We start from the raw sequence: 24,774 nt of genomic DNA on the forward strand, positions 1-24,774 counted from the left end.
GGTTTCAGTTATGCCAGATGAACAAGTTCTAGAGATCTGCTGTACAAAGTGTGCTTGTGGTCAACAATAGGCATCGCGTACTTGATTTGTTAAGAGGGCAGACCTCACGATAAGTGCTCTTAATACACACACACACACACACACACACACACACACACACACACGGGCATGCGCCAAGAACAAAGGCACACAGGAAACCACAGGAGGTGGTGGATATTGTCTATGACCTTGGTTGTAGTGATGGTGCCAAGGATGTCTGCATGTGTCAGAACCCATCAAATTGTGCACATGAGGTTTTTTGTACATCAGGTATACTTCTTCAATAAATCTGTTTAAAAAAATGGATTTTCAGAAGGTATCAGGAAGCACAAACCAGGAAGAAGAGAGACATTGAGAAGTGGGAGGTACTTACAATCCTAGCAAAAATGGCAAATCAATAACCTGAAGATCCTCCTCCTACAAACATCTAGAAATTCTAGATAAAATGTAAATGTGTTTTAATGTATTTAATATTAAATATAAATGTATATGTAAACATATATGTTAAAAGTGTTTAGCTTAGCTCTCAAGAAAGTAAACTACTAGAGACCAGAAAGTGAGGACGAGAGACCACAGCAAGGGTGGGCCCGGCAGCTGCCCGCTGGAGGACAGGCGCGATGGTGCGTGTAGGTCTTAGTGAGAGGGTGGGAGGGCTTCGGTCTCACGAGCTTGGATCTTGAGTTTTAAAGCCCACCAAGAACAGGAGGTAACACCTTGGACATGTGCAATGCTAAGAATTTGAACTGAGATGGCCACATAAAACCTAGACCCACAAATGATAGATGCTCAAAGAAAGGACAAAGGGAGAGGTTGGGTGGGGGGAACTGGGGAGGGAAGCCAGCCCGGCACCAGAACAGGGAAATGACACAGAAGCAAATGGGTCTTCACTTAGGCTCTGGGTGAGAAAGCACTTCCACTAATTCACTGGTCAAAGCGAAACACCGTAATATAATTCAGAAAATTCTTAGAACTGTGAATCACAAAGCATCAGTTAGTAAATGTGTCGGATGCAAAGAAAATGGTACCCAAAACTATATATATATATATATATATATATATATATATATATATATATATATATATATATATATATATATATATTTATGTTCTTAAATGTTGTTATTAGATGACTGAGCTTCTAATTCAAGAAGATAAATGAGCAACAGAGTACAACTAAAGAAAGAAAAAAGAAAGTAATAATAGCAGAGCAGGAAGTTATTAAATAAAAATCAAAGAAACAATAATAAAAATCACCATAATCAAAAAGGTTTTGTGGCAAGACTAATGAAATTGACAAATATCTGGCAATCAGAAGAAAGGAAATCAAAAGTAACAAATATTGGGAATAGAATACATTTTTTTATCATAACAGATAATATGAGTAACAATAAATTTGAAAATTTAGATAAAGTAGGTAATTTTCTTGACAAATATGATTTTCCAAAACTGACTCAAAAAGAAACAAATTCTGAAGAGACAATCATGATTAAAAAGTGAATTATAGTTAAAAAGTGACCCATGGAAAAGCACTAGTCCCAAACGTATTATAGGTATATTCTGCTAAATATTCAAGGAATGGGTAATTCAAATCTTATAAAAATTATTCTGAGAAGAGAAAAAGAAAGACTACTGCCCCATTTTATGTTAAGAGGCTAGTATAACCTTGATATCAAAACCAGAAAAGGACATAGCAAAAGGGAAACTTATAGATACCACAAATTAGGAAGAAATAAATACACCAACAGATCAAAAAAAGAGCCCAGATGTTGATGTAGGCATTTGTGGGAAAATGTGTAATTAGTGGGAAAAGCATGAGCTTTTCCATCAATTGAACTGAGACATTTGGTTATTCATGTGGACTAAAAAAAAAAGCCCAAAAATGAATACTAAATAAAGACCGAAAGTTTTAAACTTAGAAGGAAATATGGGGGAAAATATTTATGGCCTTTGTTTTAAGAGTGTTTCAAATATACCAAAATCTCCACACGTTAAGAAAAGGATGGGGAAAACTGACTATTAAAATGTAAAATTTTCTGTAGAATAAAGGATATTAGTAAAGTGACAAGACAAGTGAGGAGAAGCTATGGGCCCATTGTGTAAAGTAGAAAAGCTTGCAAAGCACTAGTTTACATACTAACAGTGTAAAAACCATTTACTTCTCTCAATTCCCTGTCTCCTGGGAGACAGAGCAGGAGAGCTGGTAGGAAGTTGGGGGTGGGGGGGAGTTGCTGAGCTCCCCACCACCAACCCCTCACGTGGGCGGTGGAGATGTCATAGCACCTGCTTCATAGGGATCTTGTAAAGATTAAATGAGTTTCTACATGTCAGGTGGTTAGAGAAATTCCCACCCCATTCTGAGGACTACGTAAACATAGATATTAATGTAACCCTTACCTTTTCTCCATCAAAGCTAAGACCTACAGTGGTATCTATAAATTACCTTTTTTCACCCCAAATCAGTATTTTGCTATGAAAGCAGTAATGACCACTGGAGAAAAAAAAAATTCAACTGCACCAGAAAGCAAGCTCCTTTCAGGGAGGAGACAGCCTTACAAATTTTTGGTCTCTCCCTCCTGGCACTCAGGAAATGCCCAACAAAGTGAATGAATGCGAATTCGTCCCTCTTAGTATCAGAGAGTAGTTAACGTCTGCTAGGTTAACTGTGAAACAGCTAAGCTAAATATTTTATCTGTTTCTTCCCCTGAAACGTATGATTCATCCTGAATCTTCACTCATCTCACAAATACTTGTTGACTGCCTAGTATGGTAAGGAGCAAGAGAGATCTGGAGACTGCTTCGCACTGCTTTGCTTTCCCAATAACTGTATTCCTTGAAAGTTATTTACCAGATTTTACATATTTGCATCGGAGCTCACTTAAAATAGTCCCAAGATAAATTATTTTGAAAAGTAGATAATTATTAAAAATAACAACTACTACTGGATTTTTTAAAAATAAAGGCACACGTGTATTTTTTGCTTATTTGAAATTCCGAAGTGTGCTATCTCAGGACTCAGTGACTGTGTTACCAACCAGGGTTCTTGGCCTCCTTAATCGATAGAAATTGATAAGAGGCCAGACAAGAAATTCAGGCCAGGCTTTATTGGGGCCCATGTTGCAGCAGGGGGAAGCGAAAACAAGTAACAGGTTCCCATGCTCGTTCCCTGAGGCAGGGTGAGCTGGTTCCTTATATGGGGTGAGGGTAGGGATGTGTCTAGGGGTCGGGCCGGAGGCGTGGCTTAGGTGGTTTGCCCACCCCTTTGGTGGTGCTGTGTGCAGGGGCTTTTGCTTTTTGCTTTTCCTGCTTTTGCTCCTGGCTCTTCAAATGTGGCAGTTGGGCTTTTTTTTTGGTCTTTTTGTGTCTTTTGTCCAGAATTTGCCCCAACTGTGCATGCACGCAGTTATTTTTAGTCCCTTGTGGTTTCTTTGTATTTTGTTGTTCGAAGAGAGATTTGGCCAGGTGCAAGCATTGCAACAAAGGGTCCCAGGTCCCAGGTCCCAGCCTGTCTCAACAAGAGGTGAGCTGTCTTCATATGATAAACCCTCTTCCTTTAAGGAAAAATCAGGACAGCATGGTCTTTGGCTAACAAGTCAAAGGAAGATTGTGCTAAAAAATTACTACAGTAAAAAAGCTTCAAACACCAAAGCCCACTGTCTGTTGGACATGGCACCTTTTGCTGGAATGCAAGTTTCATTCCGAGTTACCTGCCTTGGAATAATAGCAAATAGAAAGGCCAGGCAGTAGTGGTCTCTCTTCCTTCCATCAGGCACTTGGACCCATCCCATACAGGGTGGCCACTGTTGATATTTTTGATGGAAACTCTTCTTTCTGACAAATAACCGTGGACACTTCAGCTAACAGTGTGCAGCAGAAGAGGAGACTCAGCGTTCAAGTTCAGCCATAAATGGACGCCCACAGGCTCACAGAAATTCAGTAATTTTAGGTCTGGGAAGCCTACTAAAAAAAAAATCCTTGCAAATCCTTACCCGGTTTGTGGGGACGTGGCAAGCTCTGGAGAGTCCTCCCCTGTTACCATCAGCCTCTTGGACCAACCTGTCTTCAATTAGTAATGCACTTAATGGCATCTGTCCTTGAAATGTCTGGTGTGATTTGGGGGTGTTGACAAAAGGTCACATGCCCTCCGGGAAAAAGTCGAATCTTTTTCCAGGCTGTTTCCCATTGTTCATCCTGCACATTTGTTGAGAGATGACGTTTCCATTTTCCATGCTTGGCAACAGCAGCAGCAAACCACTGAAGAAATGAAAATGACATGGTTTTAAGGGGAGCAACTAGCTACTTATCACGTTGAGTGCACGCAGTGTGTCCTTCATGAATCAGGCATGAGCCCGGGAACACTGTTTGTTTACACAGACTTGATTCATTAAGTCAGAGCCAGGCAGCTTTCCCCAGATTTCTGCCCTGCAGCGCTCCACATTAGGCCGCTGTAATTGCTGGTGTTAGGGCCGCTGGGAGGCCTTCCCTGTCGCAGCACCTGTGCAGAAGACTCAGACACTGCACTTCCCTCCAGCGGGGTCCCCGGTACATCTGCCAGGACCTGTCATTATCTAAGACTTCCTGGTCACCCCCGTGAGTCCCTCTCAGCCCGTGTGTTGTGGCAAGGGACCCTTGTCAGTTTCCCTGGCACCTGGCAACAGCTGCACACCTGGCACGTAAATTGCGCCGGATGTGCTGTGATTGTTTTCCCTCTTTAATGAACCCACCCGAGGGACGCTGAGCTCTTTATCCATCGCCTGTTTCCCAGGCACTCCCATTGACACCGTTTACGCAGAGCCTCAGGACTCCGTTGTGTTGTTGTACTAATTCATCTGCCAAAAGTCTTAGAACCAAATCTGGGGGCCTCCCAAAGGAGATTTTTTTCCACTGGTAATTTAAGCTAATGATTTCTAAACATATTTAGTCAGTTTTATGAAGGCCTCATTAGAATGTGACTGTTTATTAAAAAGCCAAATGAGGTCTCAGAGTCATGTAGGAAAATTATTGTTGAGCTGCTCTGAATAGTTCTGATAACAGGTGATAAAGGCGTTTGGAGCTAAGAGAAGTAGAGACCAGAGATGTTAACCCCCATCAATGTAAGGGATGCGAGGGGGCCACCTAAACGGATGCTTTAAAGGTTGTCATTTACCCAAAGAGGTTGACCTATAATTCCTTTCACAACGTTTATCACTAAAAGGGTGACAAAAGAAAAAAGTTAAAAATGAACACTGTTCGTCAGAATTAGCTGTCAAATTCACATGCAAGGAAGGTATATTAAGATTTCAAGTGCACCTGTCACATACAACAAAGAACATTTGCTTTTCTACAAAAGCCACCAGATCCAGGATCAATGGAAGAAGCAAGAGAGAAGCAAGATTTTCCCCTTTATAACATGGGGAAATACTGTTTAATAGTAAAAGTAACATAGGTAATGCCTAACAGGACAAAATAATAATAGTTTTTACAAAATTTCTTAAGTTGTTCCAATTTGTACATGAAAGGGAAGAGACAAATTCTTTTTGAAGACTTCGCTGAAATTTTTCTGTCTTGAACTCTCACGATTGCCTTTCATCGATCTTTTTTTAATGAATTAAATATTTAAGATTGACATTTTGTGACCTGGGTAATTATAGCCTTAACCTTTGATGAATTTATACTCATTCAATAAGTATTCCTCTCCATTTTGATCTACCACCAACCATTTCAGCGGTCATATTAATGTAGCTGATTCAAGACTTGCCTCTCTCCATAACTTTAATACAAAACTAGGAGAAAAGAGGAAGTCTACACCGTGGCCTGTGACGATTCCCACCCAGGCCCTGCCATGTTTCATGTCACCTCCTCCAGCACATCACCCAAGAAATGAGGCCCTAACTGGTCCTGAGCCATCAGCAGCAGGAGAGGGGCCCCCTGCAAGCCCCTCCCTCCACGAAGCCAGATCGTCCAGTACAGAAGACTCCGTAGCGGCCCTGTGAACCTTTGAGGTTTTCTCGGCCCAACGATCTCAGGTCCCCTCTGTAAAAAGTTAGAAAATCAACCCAAGAGCCTGATTTGTCTTGTTCACAAAGTAACCCAAAAGTGGGCTTTCTGATCCCTTTTCAGCACAATGTATGCAACATTTAATGATACACTTACTGTATCCAAGGCACTAAGAAATACAAAGGTATTTATAATTCACTTGTCCTGGAAGAATGTAAACTATGGTATTAGCGAACATTCAAACCATCAGCTATGATACACGTAAGTCAGAGTGATGGTGACCCTAGTGAAGGGACTGAGTCTGCCTAAGGGAATCTCAGAGGACTGCATGGAGGAGGTAGTGAGGAGCTGGACTTAAATGGGAGAAGAGATTTTAAATGGCAGGAATGAGACAGAAACCACTTGAGGGAAAACACAGAGAAAGGGGAGTAAATGAAAGATCAGGAAGGAGCGAGTGGTCTGACGCAGGTGGCTGGAGCCCTGATGGGGAGGTACTGTGAACCCGGAGGCTGGAGGCTGGTTGAGGTCTTGTCCGTAGGGGTCTGAAATGCCTTTCTAGGAGGGCAAAGGAGGAGCAGGGAGTAGAGGGTGTGCTTGTGTGGTGTACGGAAGGCATGAAGCTGGTGCGTCCTATGTCCTAATTAATGTTGTTGAGAGACAGTTCTAGTGGCCACTGGAGAAAGGTTTAGAAGGGTTACAGAAGGGCATGGAGACAGGGTAGGCCAGAGCAAGACTTGGTGAGGGACGTGGTGGGCTCGGACTGTGGCAGGGGTGATACCCACCCGGGTCCTTGGACTATGTAATCAATCGAAATTGATAAGAGGCCAGACGAGGGGTCCAAGCAAGGCTTTACTGGGGGTCGTGCTGCTGCACAAGGGAGAGAAAACAAGAAACAGGTGCCCTTGCTCGCTCCCTGAGGCGGGGCGAGCTGGTCCCTTAAATGGGGTGAGGGTGGGCGTGGATTGGTGGGTGGGGCCAGAGGAGTGGCTTAGGTGGTCTGCCCGCCCCCTGGGTGGTGCCGGGTGCTGGGATCAGCCCTGCTTTTGCTCCCGGCACCTCAGAAGTGACAGTTGGTTTGTGGCCTTTTTGTATCTTATTATTCATAGTTTGCCCCAACTGCACATGTGCAGGTATTTTTAGTCCCTTATAGTTTCTTTGTATTTTGTTGCTGGAGGAGACATTCGTTCAGGTACAAGCACTCCAGTAAAGGGTCCCAGGTTCCAGCCTATCTCAGTGGCATTTGGAATTTATGTGAGACACATAATTTGGGTGTTATTTGGGGATGCTGATAAGAGCTTGAATATGAACCCAGATTTCTACCATTGTGACTCGGATTGATGTAAAGGCTATTAACCAAGAATGAGTATCCCTTCCCTTCCCCACCAAGGAAGAAAAGAAGAGCAGTTTTAATAAAGCCGTAACATGATTCATCAATGTATTTTGGGCATGCTGAGTTTGAGACTCTGAATGAACAATGCGGGGCTTTCCAGGAAGAGGGATGCATGAGCTGAAGACACCAAGTATGAAATGTGAACTTCTCCCTTCGTTTATTGAGCATCTACTATGTGCTAGGCTTTGGGCTAGACTGGGGAGGGCAAGATGAAAAGACCTGGCACAATCTAAGAGAAAGACAAGCAAACCAGAAAAGTATGATGTGAAGTGATAACCACTGAAACAGAAGCATGGCATCCTCGGCAGAAAGAGAGAGAAGAGGGCTGAAGACAGCCCTGGAGGACGGCTGTATCTAGGGGCGGGGCGGGGTGAGGGGGAAGGGCTAGAGATGGAGTCAGATAAGAAGAGCAAGAGAGATGGGGCATAACCACGAGACCCAGAACCGTGACAAGTAGGAGAAGATGCAGGTAAGCAGCGTGAGGGAAGCTGCGGAGAGCGAGGTGCGTGGGACTGCGGGGGATGGTAAGGAACACAGTATATTGAGCACCTGCTCTGCGCCCGGCGTTCCCCTAAATGATTGAACAAGCCTTACTTCCTTAATTATCACAGCTGCCCTATGAGATGCAAAGAGTCCTGTTTTCAAAATTAATAAACTAAGGCTCAGCGAGGTTAAATGCAGTAGACCCTTGAACAACGCAGGGGTTAAGGGCACCAACCCTTCGCTCAATTGAAAATCTGCTTGTAACTTGTAGTCGGCCCTCTGTATGTGCGTGTTGTTCCTCCATATCCAAGGTTCCACACCTGTGGACTCGGCCAACCTCGAATCGTGTAGTACAGTAGTGCTTGTATTTAGTGAAAAAAAAAAAAAAAAATCTGCTCATAAGGGGACCCACGCAGTTCAAACCCATGCTGTTCAAGGGTCAGTTGTAATTTGGCAAAGGGCACAGAGTAGAGCTAGAATTTGAGTCTTAGTCTGTCTAGTTCCAAAGCCCAGGCTCTCTCCACAATTCCCCAGGACCTCCCTGTGAACAACTAAGTTCAGTGTTGTTAACCAAAACTTCAGAAACAAGAGACCTGATTGAAATAAAGAGTTTACTGGGGGTTTGTTAGGACTGCAGCCCGGGAGACACTGATTGAAGAAAGACTTGAATTGTGGACTACAAAATGGGGGAGGCTTATAAAAGCAAAACCTGCACGGTTACATGAGCTGTTTATCAAGAATTACAGTCGAAGCTGGAAAGAAGTGAGGGTGCCGATTAAGCAAGGATTGGTTGGGGTCTGAAATGGTTGCATAGTTACAAGAGGGAAACTTGTAGCTTGCAGCTGTCAGATATTGTTTTAAAAATGGCTGGTGTCCTTGAGTTTGGTGTGTCACAGGAAGTTCAAGTTCTCGGTGGTGCAGGGACGTGTCTGAGCCGGGTCCTCAATGGCCGCCCGCCTCCATCTCTGTTTGCCTGCACTGTGATGGCTCCATTATAATTTCACTTTGTCATCAGTACCTACCAGGTTGCAGTGTGCCATAGAACCAGGACCCCAATGGCCATGGAGTAGTGGCTACATGTGTGGTGAAGACATTAGTGTAGCTTGTTCTTGGAGAATTGAATCCAAGGAAAGAGATGAAGCAGCACCTAGAGGGAAGCAGGATCAAGATGTGATGATAGAGGTTGGTGTGTGTGTGTCTGCATGTGTGTGTGTCTCTGTGTCTGTGTCTGTGTGTCTGTGTGTGTCAGTGTGTGTGTTTGCCGCTGTGTGTCTGTGTGTGTCTCTGTGTGTGCATGTTTGTGTGTGTCTGTGTGTTTGTGGGGGGGTGTGTGTGTGTCTGTGTCTGTGTGTGTGTCTGTGTGTGTGTGTGTCTGTGTGTGTGACTGTGTAGGGTAGATAGGAGCATAACTGGGAGTCTGAAGAGAAGACAGAATTGGAAGCAAAGATTGAAGGTCCAAGAAGAGAAAGGGGAGAGATGATCATACTAAGTGAAGTAAGACAAAGAAAGACAAATATCACATGATATCACTTATATGTGGAATCTTAAAAAATGACACAAATGAACTTATTGACAAAACAGAAACAGACTCACAGACATAGGAAACGAACTTATGGTCACCAAAGGGGAAAGGGGGAGGGATAAATTAGGAGTTTGGGATTAACACACTACTATATATAAAATAGATAACCAACAAGGACCTACTGTATAGCACAGGGAACAATACTCAATACTCTGTAATAACTTATATGGGAAAAGAATCTGAAAAAATAGAAATATATATAGATATGTGGAGATACATAGATATGTATGTGTGTATATAACCGAATCACTTTGCTGTGCCTGAAACTAACACAAATTGTAAATCAACTATACTTCAATTTAAAAAAAGAAGAGAAAGGGGGAAGGTGACAGAGGAAAATCGCAGAGCAGGTGGGAGGGGACTCCCTCAGTTACCAAGCGTGTGCTACACACCAGCCAGTGTGTACACACACAAGAGGCCGCGGCTACAAAGGCATTAAGTGTATGCCTGTCCACAGCAATGGGGAGTCAAACAAGGTGATTAAATCCTATGCTTAAGGCTTTGCAGAGTGCTGCTACAGTAGTTCAGAAAGAAGGTACCTCATCAGACCGGGAGTTGAGGATGGAGGGTTTGTCAATAAATGCTTCCCAGACAAAGCGGTGCATGGGCCTGAGTGTGGAGGAGCAACTGGGACTGAATCAGCAAAGAAGGCAGGGTGCTCCAGGCAGAGGCAACCACAGGACCCCGAAGGGACACTGCAGCTGTGTTCAGAATGAACGTGGGGAAGGGGGAGAGACTGAGGCTTTGTCGTAGAGAGGCAGATGTGCATGTGAGGAACTGGGCCTCTTCTTGCGACCAACACAGAGCCCCCGAAGGAGCAGTGAGGGAGCGACGTGGAGAGGGGATCATGATGGCGATGCTACAGAGAGGAAGCAGTCCCAGGGCAGGGAGAGAGTCACTGGATTTAACAAGGAGAAGGTCACCTTTTGCCTGAGTGGTTCAGAGGGATGACCTCCCAGAGTTCTCTGACTGTATGCAACGGAAATCAACTCAGGCTAATTTAAGCCAAAGGGACACTTGTTGGAAGAATATTAGGAGCTCAAAATGTTGCTTTGAAGAATAAGACTTGCACACAGACAGGAAAGACGGCAGCAAATCCAGAGGGCCAGTGATCGGAGGAGCCCTACAGCCAGACAGTCTGGCCAGGGTGCAGGCGCTCAGAGGACGGGTGCCAACAATTCCCGGGCTTTTTCACTGTGCTCAGGATTCAAATCACGAGGACGGAGCATCATCTCGCCCGGGTCGGTTCTCGTGCTCATCCCTGGCCGTCCTGGGCCCCTAATTGACCAGCAACCCCATGGGAATGAAGTGAGTCTCCAAGAGGAAGTCAAAGATGTATCAGGAAGGATGATGGATGAAATGGATGTTGTGACAGAAAACAGCATGACTCCCTCCAGATGGTGAGGATGGAAGGCAGTCCGCAGGGTCGAGGCAGGAGTAGAAAATCAGGAGGTGTAGACTGAGTTAAAACTTGTCAGAAGCTTAGCCAAGAAAGGAAGGGAGAGACATAAGGCTGTAGGCAGAGGAGCGTTTACAATCGAAGGATATTTTACAGGTGGAAGACCTTTGAAAATTGTACGTGTTAAGGAAAGGACCAGGAGAGGGGGAGAGATTGAGCCGTTAGAAAGTGGACAGCTGAGGAGGCATCCAGAACGCAGGTCTTCAAGTCAGCGGTAGAAGGGGCGACATCTTTTCCTCTGAGCCTGGAGAACAGAGACAGATGAGGATGCAGGAGAATAAATGTAACAGAAACACACACAACAGATTTGGGAGGGCACCCGCTCCGATAACACAGGTTTCCCGGGTGAAGACAGGAGCAAGGCTGTGGCCTGAGGAGATAGCCATTGTAGGGCGCCGTCGAGAGCACAGGTGAAGGCTCAGCCGGAGTAGGAGCTGGCGTGCCCCTCTCTGGGGAGAAGGTAAGAGGGGGAGAAAGATAGAAGCAAGGCTCAGTGGTGGCAGCTGGACCCGGGTGCACGGGGATCCTGGGATCCTGGGAGCCAGAGGCAGATCCTCCCAGAACTGACTGGGCTGTGAACAGGTGACCACGAGAGGGACGTGGTGGGCTTTACCCAGTGAGCTGGGAACCAACCCATTCTCACCTCCAAGCCTTAGTTCACACATCCCCGACAGGAAGGGAAATTGGCCCAGTGAGCTGTAAAATTCCATGTTTATACGAAGAATATGGCTCAGTTTGTTGATCACATGTTGGCTCAGAGATCCATTTGAGTAACAGATGCATCATCAGCCCAGATGTGCCATAATCCACGTGGCCTCAGGACCCTCCGGGCACCCGCTGTGTCTGCACTGAGTACCAGCAGCGGGAGAAAGCACAGAGTCTGGATTTTGTAAAGGGAGTGATCCAGTACAAAGCCATGAGTGTCACTTCCTTGGGAGAGAGCCATCCACTCCTATTTCTTCTGCGCTATTATACACGGATTTTGTAGAAGACCTAGAGCAGAACATTGCAGCGTGATTAAGTACCCATGAGACGAATTCTGTGGGGTTCTGTCTGTACATAATTTATGCAGACCGTAAAAGATGCACAGTCTATAATTTATAAGCCTTCTTTTGAAAATGATCTAATCTGACTACAGATTTGGAGAGAACATATTCTGTTCAAAAGTTCTCAAAATTGCCTATAACAATCCACTCGTTTATCAACTGGCACATCAAGCAATCTTACCTCCTGAGCACATTTCCGTCTTTTTAACCGATGCTCAGCAATGCCGCCTCTGAGGCAGGCAGCAGGAAGGGGGTCTTTGGGGGAAATGTGGCCCCTTGCAATCATTTAATAAAGGTATCCATGCCCAGCCCATCGTGTTCTGTGTAACCCCATGTGTGATTTTTGCATCTGGAAGAAGATCCCCTTGTGCCCAGAAATAGTTACTTTACGCCCAAAAAATTAATAAAGAATCATCACCGTCACTTAATGTTCATTAATCCAATTTGGATAACCAATCTGTTTAACTGCAAGGTAAACTGTGGTATAAGGGACATGCACAAACAGATACCATTGTGAAACAACTTCGTTTAACTAGGAAACACTTCACTGACTACTGATTTGGGTGGCAGTTGTGAAAAATAGGAGACTAAAGGAAAACAGATCTTCTGAGAATAAAGCAAGGAGAAAACCACAGAACTTTCTTCTTCAGTCTCACTGCAGGCTTATCGAATATTTTACATTAAACACTCAGTACTGCCTTTTTTATTTTTTTATTTTATTGAAGTATAGTTGATTTACAATGTTGTGTTAATTTCTTCTGTACAGCAAAGTGATTCAGTTATACATATGCATATTCATTTTCATATTCTTTTCCATTATGGTTTATCCCAGGATATTGAATATAGTTCCCTGTGCTGTACAGTAGGACCTTGTTGTTTATCCAGTCTATATATAATAGTTTGCATCTGCTAATCCCAAACTCTCAACTCATACCCCCAGTCCCCTCCCCCTTAGCAACCACAAATCTGTTCTCTATGTCTGTGAGTCTGTTTCTGTTTTGCTAAGTACTGCATTTTAAAGCTTAAAGTAATGAGGCTTCTTATAGAAAATGTATCTGTAATGCTAACCCCAACTTCTGTAACCTTTATTCTCATAGTGTCCCTGCAAGTAAGCGTGTGTGTGTGTGTGTACATGCATGCGTTTTTTTAAGGCTAGCTATTCCCCTTCCTCACACTTGCTTACATGGGTAACCAGACTAGATGTCTTTCACAACTTCCGCACTCCCTGTACTTGATAAAAGGTTCTTCCCACATGTACGCATCACACACACACACACACACACACACTCCTGCTCACACATCCTTACCTCAGTTTCAGAAATGTTCTTTGCCTTGTCGGGAACAGCAGACTGTTCTAAGTGCAGACCATTGTCTCTTTTTCCTGAATTCTGCGTGAGTCGACACAGTGAATTAATGAATTTCCTGGGGTGGAGGCAGGACCAGCCTCGTACCTTTTTCTCACAGGCCCTGTTTCTCTGCTGTTGCCAGTGTTGGGCACCTTAACCCCTTGGAGTCTTTGTCCACCACTCCTGTGACTTTGCTGAGGCACCTGCAGCCAGTTAAGATGCAGTGCTCAAGTGACCTCTTACCCTGCTGTAGGCGAGGCCAGGAAAACACAAGAGAAGCGCCCACCTTCAAAACATTCACCCTCCAGTTATAGAGGAGGACACACCGTCGTGTACAAGAAGGAACTAAGCACCCTTGGGGACCTTTCTGCCCTCCCAGACCACAGGCCTCTGAGAGCAAAGACTAGAGTATGTCATCTGTGAATCCCACAGGGTCAGACACATAGAAAGTATTAGGAAGTCCTCAGTGAATGTTTCTGAGGAGGTGGAAGAATAATTACAAAGGAACAGATAAGCTGGTGCAAAATAACGACTCATACGAGGGAAACTTCTGTTCACTGCTCCCCTTCGCCTGGTTTCTTCCACTCGGGGAGGACAGACTGCAGGCGGAAGTCACCCGTATGTGTGTGACATGGTCCCCTGGGTGCCAGTGAGGATCACGACAGCTCTGTTTGTGACGACAGAGAGAAGGCTACGTCTGGCCTCCCCAGTCAACCCTTTGGTACGATGTTCTGGGTAATTCAGCCCAATCCATCATGTCCCTTTAACAGAAGGCAAAGTCATTTTTACTCAAAGATGGATGAATTATAAATTAGGCTTCGGAGAGGATTCTTTCTGTGTGGTGAGTCAGCTGATGCTTTCTTATGGGCCGTCTCTCCCATCGCTGGGATTGAAGCATGTTTGCAGGTCTGAATAACAAGTGTTTCCCAGAACTCGCTCTCCTGGCCCCCCAGGTCGTGCGAGCCGAGTGCAGATCAGCTGTTCAGTATTCTCCAGCTGCACCCACGGGGGTGAGTGTCGGGTGCCCACATTCATGGTCACCACCGTCAAGCCCTGTCGCTTGCGTCCTGCAGACACTCGTGCCGCTCTGTCATCAGTGCCCGGCCGTGGAGCCTCCTCGTCTTCATCTGGGTCTGGGCTTCCTGTGTATCCACCCCTCTACTGGCCTGGGCTGGGGTCCTCACTGGCTCACTCTGTCGCCTCTCACTTTACCTGCCATGTCTCTGGGGTGCATGTAGGTGGTCACCTGCCTTAGTGTCATGAAGCGCTTAAGAGGGCAGGGGCCTGGACATGGCAGATGGGCAGGTGCGCTGGGACAGATACATCACAGCCCCTGTCGCACGGGTACCTTCCCGGGCCACATACACCTGTAATTTCTTGGCAGTAGAATCGGATGCAATATGGGATGGTCTCCAAGCTGCCAGAGCTCTCCTCCTTTGCTCCGCTCACATCACTTGAAAATTGAGTTCTCTGGGAATTCCCTGGCGGTCCAGTGGTTAAGACTCGGCGCTTTCACTGCCAGGACCCGGATTCAATCCCTGGTTGGGCAACTTAGATCCCACAAGCCGCGCAGCATGGCCAAAAGGAAAAAGAAAATTGAGCTTTCCCCTGTCTTTGCACACTGCGGGTATATCCTATCCTTGAAAAACTTGTTGAAAACCGTAAATGATGTCCTATCTTGAATACAGAATTATTTTTTCCCTTCTCTGAACTTTCCAAGTCTGCTGACTTCATCTTCTGAGGCCTTGCTCTGCCTTCTCCTGAAGGCTTGTGGTTATCTGGCTAAGGAAGTATGTGAGTAAATGCTGGGGACCTCTTAGGAGAAGAGGACCAAAGAGGCAAAATAATGCAGCGAGCAGGGTTACAGGCCGTGTACAACTGCTCTCAGATTAACCGAGTGACAAGACATCAGTATGTCTGCATTTCTTTCACTAATTAAGGGATTTCAGTAAAGTAGGGTTTAATTCAGTCAGCTAACAGAACACCAGAATTCACTGCCTCGGAACTTCTCCTCTCAAAGTATCTGCCGTATGTTTACAACCAGAGCAGTACAACAGTTTATGGCTTAAGCCACTGCCCCATTTCTCTGGGACCAGGTTTCCAGCAATGAGAACGTGGGACAGCTCCGGACACTTCTCTGATATAAAATCCAACCAAAGAACCCCCTTCACACCTGACAAGAAGGTGTGGACTACATTGCTTCCTCATCCTGTAAACCTCAGGATTAAGGAATATGCATTTAGGTAACATTATTTGAAAATTTCAGAGGTGCTACTGGATTACAGAAGTGGACTGACCTCATAGCCAGGAGATGAGTTAACTACTAGGGATTTCACTGGATTACTCGCTGGGAAGTAAAAAGAGGTAGAGTCTGAAAGAAAAGAGCTGAAGGGGACCGTGACATAGTGGAGAATTAGCCCACAGAAGGGAATAAATATGAAGGGTACGGGAGGAAATAGATATCTCAAAAGCCGACATTGGGTTCACCTCTTTTAGCTTCAGACTGTCTACTTTGAAATAGAAACAGAACCCTTATCACTGAAAATTCTGGACGGACAGAGAAGTCTTTGTTCTAGAAAAGGATGGTACAGTCATCACCTCACCAAAGATAGATTTTTTTCTGATGTTGTTGGGTGGAGAATCCAATATCAAGAGTGAATTTGTAGGAGTTTTAATCCATTCAACTGGTTGAATCACATACATGCCAAACCCAGGACTATTTATATGAGGTTCAGTCAACAATTAGGTAGGTCAGCTATTTGTGTCACTATATTCTTCAAAGTCTTTGCTGTGTTTAGGAGTTCCTGTGATAATCTAGGGAAGAGGGTTATAGAACAGGTGAGGATATTGAGACCCAGGGAGGCCGGGGCCTTTTCTAAGTTCCTCTTTTTTGCTCCTGACCCCTGGAGCCATTTACCTCCCCCCAAAAGATTAACTGGGACAAGTGTGCGCCTCAGACTATCTCAAGGGATTTAGCCCAGCTTCGTGTTTCTGAAACTCAAGTTCATTGTCTCTCTCATCCTGGTAGAGACCATCAAGTGTGAGCTCTTATGATCAGTAGAGCACCTGGTGCTCTACACCGTGAGCTGTTCCCTTCTTAGTAATAGAGATGCTGACATGAAGCAAAGATGGCAGCCGGTGGACATTGTCTGATGCGATGGGTCTTCAGACCTCACAGTGACTCTGTGATGTGAGCGCTATTGTTATCTCCACTTCCCAGATAATACACTGATGCTTCCAGAGGTTAAGAAACTACCCCAAGGCCATGCAGCTAGTAACTGTCAGCCTGTGATTGGAACTGCAGAACCTCCCTCCTGAGCACTAAGCTATATGGCTTCCAAAGAACCTCATTCTAGAGTCATGAAATCGATTTCCCAGACCTGGAATAATTTTAATAGCCATGTGGTCTACTGTCCTCTTTTTTTGCACATAGGATGCTGAGGACCAAAAAGAGTCTGTGACCTGCACAAGGTCACACGGCTAGAATCAACCCCGAGCCCTTCTGCGTGCCCACCAGGCCCCTCCTGTCACACCACGCTGTGCCATCACTAAATGCGAGTTTTTAAGAGAACCTTCTTTATCAGTGGTCCTTAAAAGTAAAATGTTACCCCTCTACCTAGAAGAATGTCCGCCTGTGTGTGTGGCGTTTAAAACATTTCCAGGTCTGTAACTAACTAAGCCAGAGAGGTCACATCCTGGAAACCTGGGGGATGTGGAAGGCACAGTCCCTGAGCTCACCTGCTCTAAGGAGCCACAGGTGTATCTGTCATGGTGTGCAGTGTCTGCTCAGCAGCTGGTAACAGAGGTGCCTGACACACATACCCGGGCGATCGACTGCTCCCAGCCCACACACATACACTCACACACGCGTCCCAGCACCCAGTTTGTACACGGCACCTAGCAGCCCACGTGGCAGGGCAGCTGGCTCGGCTGCACAGAGCCGCACAGTGGTTCCAGGGGTCGTGTACACTCACAAAAAGGAACGAGTACCCTTTACAAATGCGGGTCATACAGAAATCCATGTCCTGCGTGCTCCCCCACTTTTCGAACACACACTTTCTACCCCAAGACTGTTCCTCTTATTTTAAAACACAGCACCAGGAAGGTCCACCAGGACAGTGTCAGAAGCAGCTGGAAATCATGCAACAGGGACTGTCTCCTTCCGAGGTCGGGAGAATCCCATCCCTCCAACCCCCGCCGTCCCCCCAACAGGGACTCGGGACCACTCAAGCTCCCCGGAGATGCCCTCCACCAACTTCGTCAATCCACAATGCCCTCCCCCTTCCACCACCCAGGGAACCTGCACTTCATCTTTCTGGTCTCATCTGTCACATGGTCTCCCTTGTGAAGCTTTGGGTCTCTTCCTTTAGATTTAAGGTTCTTCTTTCTACCTTCCAACAGCAGCTTTCGTTTTGCTAATTTTACTGGTGCCAAGCATGATCTAAGAGCTTTACAAGCAAGAATGTAGTTAATCTGTCTAAAACCGTTATTATTATCCCCATCTTACAACTGAAAAATGGAGGCACTGAGAGGTTAAGTGACGTGCCTGAGGTCACACAGCTAATCAGTGGGGCCACGCTTTGAACCCAGACAGCGCGGCTCTGGGGGATGTGCTGTGACCACTAAGCTGCCTCCTTCTGCCCTGAGTCAGGTTGGTTATTTCCACACCAGCCTCTTCACCAGCGTTAGACTCATTCCTCTCTCCTCTCAGTGCCCCAGCCGTGCCGGGCCCAGGCTCTGCTCATCACGGCCTTCGGGGCTGTCTGGATGGGAGGACAGCCTGAACGCCGCTGCCCTGAGCGCAGACAGAGGCATCACGACACTGCAGCCGTGGTGGGGCCCCGCAAAGCTCCCCGGTCTGCCTCAGCCTCTCCACTTCAGATGATGGATCTAAATAGGGATAGTTCGTGCCCCACAGAATTAGTGTGAGGGGCAAGTAGTCAGATCATTCTAGGACTGGAATGATGGTGACCCCCGTATGGTCTAGCCTGGGTGGCTCTGTGACCCCCACAGAGACAACAGATAAAAAACTTTAGAGGACTGCAAAGTCCTGCTGATCTCAATTGTTACCCTGATACATGGGCAGACTGCCAATGAGAGAAAATACGGAATCTTCTTCTCAAAGATATGTCAGATATCTCTCTAAGAAATGTCCCCTCTGATGGACCTCAGGAGATGTATATATATATGTATGTATATATAATATATAGGTGTGTATGTATGTATTGTGTATACACATGTATGTGTATATTATATATGTTATATATAATATATGATATATATACACATATATGTATATTGTATATAATATTATATGTGTGTGTGTATAATATGTATATATAATATATATGTTCTCATAATGTTGTCATTGCTCAAAAGATTTCTGAATGTCTTCTTTCAGAATCATCTTTAGACTGCGTGACACACATTTTCATTGTCCTCAGTGGTGGCAAATCTCCCTCTATTAGCAGGGCGACTTAAATTTGGAGAATGGCTAGAAGTCAAGGCCAGTCTATTGAATAAAGTGGGGAACAAGCAGCCTGGGTAAACGTGTTTCTGCAAAGGGCTGATGCTCTGTGACCTAGCTGGGTTGGACCCTTGTCATCCGAGTGCGGTCAGAGAGAAAAGCAGCAAGACATTTCTCGGGGGTTCTGCAAGATGACACTTAGAATTCCGCAGGAGGCTTCAGGCCACATGTTTCTTTACAGCGGATGAAAACAAATGTTACGGATATGGATGTGACCTTGTGCATATTATAAGTATTATGTGTCCATTAATTAATAGATGCTATTGGAAGACCAGATAGAAAACCAGAAGCCCTGTGGGGGGAACTTTAGGCAGGAACCTGAAGGTGAGAAAGAGGGATTTGCTGGTGCCATGAAGTGATTCCTCCAAATTCACACTCTCCAGACCTCCAGCAGTTCCTGATTTCATTCCAGTTTTGAAACAGCCTTCAAGGATGTTGCCCAAAGGAGGCCCCAGGGCCCAGATGAAGCAGGTTTGGAAAGGAGGAGCTAGGAACCTACGATAAGCCAGGTACTTATGCAGAACTTTTATATAGATTGTGTCACTTACTCTTCACAATCTCCCTTAAAAAAAAATCAGTGCCATTATCCCATATTATGCACAAGAACACTGAGGCTCAGAGGATACACGTCACCGGCTGTAACACTACAAGTTAGCAAGATTAAAGCCAGCTCGCGTCCGTCTTACTTCATCACGCTGGGACCAAAGCAATCCGCATTTTCAGGATATTTAAATGAGTGAATGTTTTCATTGCTGTGAGAGTTCTGTTAAAAAAAAAAAAAAGGATGGAATAGATCTGTTTTCTTGGAAGCCTCGTTAGCAGCTGCTCTTGGCTGGGGCCCTTTTTGGTCACTGTGCTTCCCAGCAGTGTTTTTGCTCTTGCCAACCAGCGGCTCCAGCAAAGCTGCACTCAGCTATTAATAGAACTGTGGTCACTGTCTCTTTGGATGTCTCCTTTCAGAAAAAGAAAGAGTCTGCTTAAAACCCCCTTGACAAACCAAAACTTGTACCAGTGCCTTCGTCTTTTTCCTGCCTTCCACCTCCTTGTCAGCTGTGTCTATTAGATGGTGCAATGGTACCCGCAGTTGAAGGGCTGACATTTAATTGCTTAACCCTTCGTGATCATGGGCTTCTTAGCAAAATGAGTCCTTCAGGCACAGAGCACAGAAGCAGACCTTCACGTTCTACCCCAGCCCCCTTCCTGCCAACCAGAGAGTTGGTGATACGGGAGCATCCACGGAAACCTAGCCGTTTGTGATCAGGGATACAGAAGAAGGATGCTTTCAACGTGTGCTTCTGTTCTTCCTGCCCCTCTCCCCCTCATACCCTCACTCACCCCAAGAGGCGAGGCAGCTAAAGTCATTTCAAGCCTTCCTATTCGGTATCTGTTCCTGAAGCTGGGCCTGGCGAGACTGAAGGAAGCATAATTGACCCTGAGCTTCCTCCTCCAAAGACCCCTGTGCTTGGGGCCTGTCCACAGCTTCTCCCCCGCCACCATCCAGCTCATCCCCTGGAGTGAGTCATTCTTGGTCCTTGGGCCGGCCTTTCGTTTCCTCCTTTCAGGACACAAGCCAGGGAGAGAATGAAGGGGAAGGAGACCGGCCCTGGCCCCTGCTGGCTCTCCCCTCAGGCCAGCCACTGGTGAGGCCACAGTTGCAAGAACCCAGTGATTCCAAAGCAAAATCCAAGCGTGAAAGTCTATGTCTGGCAGTCGTGATGATCTGGAAAAGGAAACTGTTTGGAAACTGTCTCTGTGGCTCCTCACGGCTCTACTGGGTGTGATTCTCCTCCGCAAGTCAGGACACCGTTTCCTAGTTTCTGTTGGGCGTTAATCAAACCTCCCTGGTGAGAGAGTGGACTTGCCCACCAGTGCCCCGAATAGGTGTGCAGGAAAGAGGAGCAGAGAACACCCCGGAGTTTCCTTGGCTTCTGCCTGTGTTTCCCCAGCAGAGAGCTGGCACAGCACTCAGCCCTCCGCTCTCCCCTCTCCCTGCGCCAGGAAACCCAGCTTCACCTCTTCAGGCATTTAGGGGGATCTGTGCCCTCTGACTGCCTGTGGTCACCTCCAGTCCAGATCACCACAAAACTATCATCATAATAAAATTAAGAATTTCCATTGGTGGGGGGGGGATACTCACAGTGAACCTGCTCTAGGGCAGATGTTATCACTCAGTCCCAAACACATCTGCACTTTGGAGTCGCCTGGGGGCTATAAGAAATTACGGATGCCTCTGTCTTACCCGGAAATTATGATTTTTTAAATTAATTTTTATTGGAGTATAATTGATTTACAATGTTGTGTTGGTTTCAGGTATACAGCAAAGTGAATCAGTTATACATATACATATATCCACTCTTTTTTAGATTCTTTTCCCATATAGGTCATTACAGGGTATCGAGTAGTGTTTCCTGTGCTATACAGTAGGTCCTTATTAGTTATCTATTTATATATAGTAGTGTGTATATGTCAATCCCAATCTCCCAATTTATCCCTCCCCGCCTTACCCCCTGGTAACCATAAGTTTGTTTTCTATATCTGTGACTCTATTGCTGTTTTGTAAATAAGTTCATTTGTACCATTTTTTTAGATTCCACATATAGGTGATGTCATATGATATTTGTCTTTCTCTGTCTGACTTCACTCAGTATGACAATCTCTAGGTCTATCCGTGTCGCTACAAATGGTGTTATTTTGTTCTTTTTTATGGCTGAGTAATATTCCATTGTATATAAGTACCACATCTTCTTTATCCATTCATCTGTCGATGGACGCTTAGATTGCTTTCTTGTCTTGGCTATTGATAGTGCTGCAGTGAACATTGGGGAGCATGTATCTTTTCAAATTATGGTTTTCTCCGGATCTATGCCCAGGAGTGGGATTGCTGGATCATATGGCAACTCTAGTTTTTTAAGGAACCTCCATACTGTTCTCCATAATGGCTGTACCAGTTTACATTCCCACCAACAGTGTAGGAGGGTTCCCTTTTCTCCACAACCTCTCCAGCATTTATTGTTTGTAGATTTTTTGATGGTGGCCATTCTGACCAGTGTGAGGTGATACCTCATTGTGGTTTTGATTTGCATTGAAAATGATGATTTAATTGGCCTGGAGTGCAGCCGAGGCTTTGGAATTTAATAACCCCCCCTCCAAATGATTCTATGTGCAAATTTGGAAACCCCTGCCTTAACCTTAGAGCCCTCTGAGGTAGAATAAAAACCACCCCCCACAGATGAAGAACCTGAGATTAAGCAAACCTGAGTGACTCACCCAGACTCACCGCAGCCTTGAGGAGAGAGCCAGCCTCTGTAGTCAGGCTGTCGTCTAAATCCTTGCTTCTCAAAGTGTGGTCCGCAGACCAGCAGCATCACCTGGGAGCTTGTCTTAAATGCAAATTCTGGGACCACACATATCCAGACCGACTGATCAGAAATCTGGGGTGGGGCCCAGCACTTGTCACAGGCCTCCAGGATCGTCTGATGCCTGCTGAAGTTTGAGAACCACTGCTACAGAGACATCAGGGTGCCCCGAAGCTCACAGTAACGTGCAGCCAGCCTGGCGAGCTAGATGTGGCCACCCCTGGCGACCCCTGCACCTGGAGGGCGCTTTCTGCCACTACCGCCAGGGGGCGCCCAGCTGCATCCGGGGGTTTGGGGGACGGCGGAGCCGGCGGGAGGGCCCGGCAGGGTCAAGATCCCTGGGAACCGAGCTGGCCCAAGGGAACTGGAAGAACAGTCCCCAAGAGAAGCTCTAAGCCTTTGGTACATGGCAGAGGCTTTTGGTTTCCCTGACTCCCAGGCATTGAAGCCTCCACACCCATAGTTATTGAAACTTTGGGGATGGGGAGGGTAAAGACTAAAAGAGAAGAATAGGTAACTATACAATATGTCCTACAGCAATCACATTCTAATAAGGCACTTTTGTTAGACAAGGTACACCTAGTTAACGTAGGTTAACTTTGTAATTTTTGGAGAAATACACAGATTTTTGACTTACGTATTCATTCCATTGAGAATTGTTTAATTTTTCTTTTTTTTTTTTCTTTTTGGCCGCGTGGCATGCGGGATCTTAGTTCCCCAACCAGGGATGGAACCCCGTGCCCCCTGCAGTGGAAGCGCGGAATCCTAACCACTGGACCGCCAGGGAATTCCTGAGAATTGTTTAATTTTAAAAGTGCACGTATATACTCTATTCATAGTTTTGTATCTATCCACAACCCTCTGCTTGCGTGATTGAAGTCACAAAAAGGTAAAAGCAAGTCCCCTAAAATAGAGGAGATTTTGGTACGTGCCATATAAGCATCTTTGTTAATTACCATATTGAAAGTAATTAGACATTCTATGAGTGAAATTAGGGTTGTTATCAAATTAGACATCACAAATATGCATGATCTGCTCAGACTCACTTTACATCTAGGAAAAGAACTGGAGAAATTATAGATCTCTGTTATTCTGGAATATTTTAGATCTGGCACAGGTATCCATGATATAAATCTTTGAAATATGGATAAGTCAAAATATTTGTAAATGATTATCCTTTATAAAGTCACAGATAATGTTCCCATGAGGGGAAAGAAAAGATTCCCTAAGGAAGCTATAAATTTAATGAGGGCAGGGACCATCTTTGTCTTGTGCTGCACTGTATCTCCAACTCCTGATGTTTCTGGCTTACATCTTCCCAAGTAAAGGTGATAAGGCTTATCTAGAACAGCACTGAATTGGCTGCCAGAAAGTTTCATGAGGAAGCAGCTAAGATAACAACCAGCCTGCACCACACCGGAAGCATGGGTGTACCAAGGTGTTTGGCGTTCTGGGAAGGGCCACCTCAGTCCATATTTCTTTTGTAAATTTTCCCAACCTGGGATTGTCCTTCCTACGCTGATCCTATGCTTGTCTCCATGAAATTCAGTTTTTCATGTACCTGTTGCATATTTTCCGTGTATGGGACACATGCCAGATTTGCTGGGTTTGCAGAAATAAGCAGTTGAAAGCCCTTTGCATGCTGGCAGGTAATAAGCAGGTATAACGCGGCGTAAGAAGGGTGTCATACTGGCAGAACTGGCACATCTTATCAGAGCACCAACAGAGAGCATCCATGGCGAAAAGACTTTGAAGGGGTGTGGCATTTGAGATATTCTTTGAAGAATGGATAAAATGTTCAGCTAGATAAAATATCTGGAAGGAGAACATTCTGAACAGAAGGAACGGCATGAGAAGGAGTCTGGACCGTGAGATCTGCTTGGGAATCAGTCAAACCACTTGTCTCTGAACATAAAATATATGTGGCTAGAAAGGAGAGTAGTAAAAAAAAAAAAAAAAAAAGGATGAAGATGCTAGTTGTGTCCAAATACAAAAAAGATCTTTATCTGCCAGGCCAAAGTTAATTTCTGTTTAATTTCACGGGCAGTGGTTGGAAATGGAAGTTTATTGAGCAGAGCAAGTCAGTGCCATTGGGATCGCACTTGGAAGGGTTTTTGCAGTTACTGGTATGGAGGGGATGCAGGAAGTTACCAGAGCCTGAAGATGGTGGCGGAGGGAATAAAAATTTGGAAAACATATTTGAGAGATATTTCAAAAGCTTCTTAGACTTGGCAGTTGGTTGGGTTTTGGAGAAGGATCGCCAGGTTTTGTGCCTGGGTGACTGAGGAAATCTTAGAGTCATTAACATAGGGAGTTCACCAGGTTTTGTATATTGAATTTACTTATACTAAAATGAGTCTGTAATTCTAACTTGGGGAAAACACATAGCTACTACCTTCTTCAGGAAAAAAAAAAAAAATCTCTAATCTTTACTTTTGGCTCTGATTTCCTGCTCAGTCCTCCTCAAAAATGTTCGATCAGTTCCTGAAACTAGAAGAAATTTAAAGTTCAGAGGAGCTAAAATACTGCAAGCCAACTTTTATAGTTTATTTTTCCAGGCCATTCCTGAGTAG

The 24,774-nt window shown here is 45.3% G+C and overlaps 1 protein-coding gene across 6 annotated transcripts in view; it reads left to right on the top strand.

Moving 5' to 3' along the window:
- The window catches only part of PTPRM (protein tyrosine phosphatase receptor type M), a 745,633-nt gene that overhangs the window by 687,183 nt on the left and 33,676 nt on the right, over positions 1 to 24,774 (top strand). The gene's annotated exons all lie outside the window — the stretch shown is intronic.

This window comes from Balaenoptera physalus, assembly GCF_965194825.1.
Source record: "Balaenoptera physalus genome assembly, chromosome: 12".
Classification (NCBI taxonomy): domain Eukaryota; kingdom Metazoa; phylum Chordata; class Mammalia; order Artiodactyla; family Balaenopteridae; genus Balaenoptera; species Balaenoptera physalus.